The sequence below is a fragment of the Oncorhynchus mykiss genome, unplaced genomic scaffold (assembly GCF_013265735.2).
Source record: "Oncorhynchus mykiss isolate Arlee unplaced genomic scaffold, USDA_OmykA_1.1 un_scaffold_560, whole genome shotgun sequence".
Classification (NCBI taxonomy): domain Eukaryota; kingdom Metazoa; phylum Chordata; class Actinopteri; order Salmoniformes; family Salmonidae; genus Oncorhynchus; species Oncorhynchus mykiss.
Window position 1 is genome coordinate 65001 of NW_023494007.1, and position 3954 is coordinate 68954.

The following is a 3954-nucleotide window of genomic DNA, read 5'->3' on the forward strand; positions in this document are numbered from 1 at the left end:
TTCCATTTGGGTGACCAGGTGCACGCCGGCTTTTGGGTGACCAGGTGCACAAGTTCCATTTGGGTGACCAGGTGCACGCCGGCTTTTGGGTGACCAGGTGCACATGGTCCTTTGGGTGACCAGGTGCACGCCGGCCTTTGGGTGACCAGGTGCACACGGTTCTTTTGGGTGACCAGGTGCACATGGTCCTTTGGGTGACCAGGTGCACGCCGGCCTTTGGGTGACCAGGTGCACACGGTTCTTTTGGGTGACCAGGTGCACATGGTCCTTTGGGTGACCAGGTGCACGCCGGCCTTTGGGTGACCAGGTGCACATGGTCCTTTTGGGTGACCAGGTGCACATGGTCCTTTGGGTGACCAGGTGCACGCCGGCCTTTGGGTGACCAGGTGCACACGGTTCTTTTGGGTGACCAGGTGCACATGGTCCTTTGGGTGACCAGGTGCACGCCGGCCTTTGGGTGACCAGGTGCACATGGTCCTTTTGGGTGACCAGGTGCACATGGTCCTTTGGGTGACCAGGTGCACGCCGGCCTTTGGGTGACCAGGTGCACACGGTTCTTTTGGGTGACCAGGTGCACATGGTCCTTTGGGTGACCAGGTGCACGCCGGCCTTTGGGTGACCAGGTGCACATGGTCCTTTTGGGTGACCAGGTGCACATGGTCCTTTGGGTGACCAGGTGCACGCCGGCCTTTGGGTGACCAGGTGCACATGGTCCTTTGGGTGACCAGGTGCACGCCGGCCTTTGGGTGACCAGGTGCACATGGTCCTTTGGGTGACCAGGTGCACGCCGGCCTTTGGGTGACCAGGTGCACATGGTCCTTTTGGGTGACCAGGTGCACATGGTCCTTTGGGTGACCAGGTGCACGCCGGCCTTTGGGTGACCAGGTGCACATGGTCCTTTGGGTGACCAGGTGCACGCCGGCCTTTGGGTGACCAGGTGCACATGGTCCTTTGGGTGACCAGGTGCACGCCGGCCTTTGGGTGACCAGGTGCACATGGTCCTTTTGGGTGACCAGGTGCACATGGTCCTTTGGGTGACCAGGTGCACGCCGGCCTTTGGGTGACCAGGTGCACATGGTCCTTTTGGGTGACCAGGTGCACGCCGGCCTTTGGGTGACCAGGTGCACATGGTCCTTTTGGGTGACCAGGTGCACATGGTCCTTTGGGTGACCAGGTGCACGCCGGCCTTTGGGTGACCAGGTGCACACGGTCCTTTTGGGTGACCAGGTGCACGCCGGCCTTTGGGTGACCAGGTGCACATGGTCCTTTTGGGTGACCAGGTGCACGCCGGCCTTTGGGTGACCAGGTGCACGCCGGTCCTTTTGGGTGACCAGGTGCACAAGTTCCATTTGGGTGACCAGGTGCACGCGGTTCATAACAGCGCGGTTATCTGCTTTAATGTCCGAGGAGGGGTGCTTAAGTGTGGGTGCCCTGGTTCACCTGGTATGCGAGGTTGTGGAGGTGGGGGGGGTCCCCTGCTGGTATCATCCCCGAAATAGAGGGGTGATACCCGGGTGGTGAGTAAGGGCCTACAAGCCTGGAGGTCAATAGCTCCAGGGGGTAAGCTCTACTGTCATGTCCGTAAATAGAGTGGTGTTACCCGGGTTTTGAACCATATTTTAATTTTTGGGTTACCAGATGCACACGGGTCTTTTGGAAAACAATCACAATCTGCATCCATCGTAATATCTTAAACTGTATATAAAGCACCTAAGGACGGGCCTGACCGAGAGAGGGCCGTAGTAGGGTACTCCCCTAGCGGGCTATATCAATAGAATGACCGGTAAAATGATTTAAAACAGTTTTATAATTTTTGGGTTACCAGATGCACACGGGTCTTTTGGAAAACAATCACAATCTGCATCCATCGTAATATATGAAACTGTATATAAAGCACTGAAGGACGGCCCCGACCGAGACAGGGCCTTAGTGGGGTGCTCCCATAGCGGGCTATATCAATAGAATGACCGGTAAAAGTATTTAAAACCGTTTTATAATTTTTGGGTTACCAGATGCACGTTTTCAATCACCAGTTGCACGGAGGATTAATAGCAATCTGCATCCATCGTGATTTCTTAAAGTGTGTAAAAAGCACCCAAGGACGGCCCTGACAGAGAGAGGGCCGTAGTGGGGCACTCCCCTAGCGGGCTATATCAATAGAATGACGGGTAAAAGTATTTAAAACCCTTTTATAATTTTTGGGTTACCAGATGCACGTTTTCAATCACCAGGTGCACGGAGGAAAATGAGCATTTGCATCCATAGTCATGTTTTAAACCGTCCATAAAGCACTCTTGGCCGGCCCCGGCAGAGAGAGAAAGAGATGGTGAAAAAAAAAAAAAATCATCATCAGACCTTCCATAAATAATTCGGGCCGGCCCCCATTGCTAAAGGTCCGTAGTAGGGTGCGCCATAAGCGGACATGAATAGATGGAACACCGCTAACCGCATAGAGAACCGTGTTTTGGGTGACCAGGTGCACGTTTTCAATCACCAGTTGCACATTTTCAATCACCAGTTGCACGGAGGATTAATAGCAATCTGCATCCATCGCGATTTCTTAAAGTGTCTATAAAGCACTCAGGACGGGCCCGACCGAGACAGGGCCTTAGTGGGGTGCTCCCATAGCGGGCAACAATGAGAGGGGTGCCTTTAAATTCATTTTGAACCATATTTGAAATTTTGGGTTACCAGATGCACGTTTTCAATCACCAGTTGCACGGAGGATTAATAGCAATCTGCATCCATCGTGATTTCTTAAAGTGTGTAAAAAGCACCCAAGGACGGCCCTGACAGAGAGAGGGCCGTAGTGGGGCACTCCCCTAGCGGGCTATATCAATAGAATGACGGGTAAAAGTATTTAAAACCCTTTTATAATTTTTGGGTTACCAGATGCACGTTTTCAATCACCAGGTGCACGGAGGAAAATGAGCATTTGCATCCATAGTCATGTTTTAAACCGTCCATAAAGCACTCTTGGCCGGCCCCGGCAGAGAGAGAAAGAGATGGTGAAAAAAAAAAAAAAATCATCATCAGACCTTCCATAAATAATTCGGGCCGGCCCCCATTGCTAAAGGTCCGTAGTAGGGTGCGCCATAAGCGGACATGAATAGATGGAACACCGCTAACCGCATAGAGAACCGTGTTTTGGGTGACCAGGTGCACGTTTTCAATCACCAGTTGCACATTTTCAATCACCAGTTGCACGGAGGATTAATAGCAATCTGCATCCATCGCGATTTCTTAAAGTGTCTATAAAGCACTCAGGACGGGCCCGACCGAGACAGGGCCTTAGTGGGGTGCTCCCATAGCGGGCAACAATGAGAGGGGTGCCTTTAAATTCATTTTGAACCATATTTGAAATTTTGGGTTACCAGATGCACGTTTTCAATCACCAGTTGCACGGAGGATTAATAGCAATCTGCATCCATCGTGATTTCTTAAAGTGTGTAAAAAGCACCCAAGGACGGCCCTGACAGAGAGAGGGCCGTAGTGGGGCACTCCCCTAGCGGGCTATATCAATAGAATGACGGGTAAAAGTATTTAAAACCCTTTTATAATTTTTGGGTTACCAGATGCACGTTTTCAATCACCAGGTGCACGGAGGAAAATGAGCATTTGCATCCATAGTCATGTTTTAAACCGTCCATAAAGCACTCTTGGCCGGCCCCGGCAGAGAGAGAAAGAGATGGTGAAAAAAAAAAAAAATCATCATCAGACCTTCCATAAATAATTCGGGCCGGCCCCCATTGCTAAAGGTCCGTAGTAGGGTGCGCCATAAGCGGACATGAATAGATGGAACACCGCTAACCGCATAGAGAACCGTGTTTTGGGTGACCAGGTGCACGTTTTCAATCACCAGTTGCACATTTTCAATCACCAGTTGCACGGAGGATTAATAGCAATCTGCATCCATCGCGATTTCTTAAAGTGTCTATAAAGCACTCAGGACGG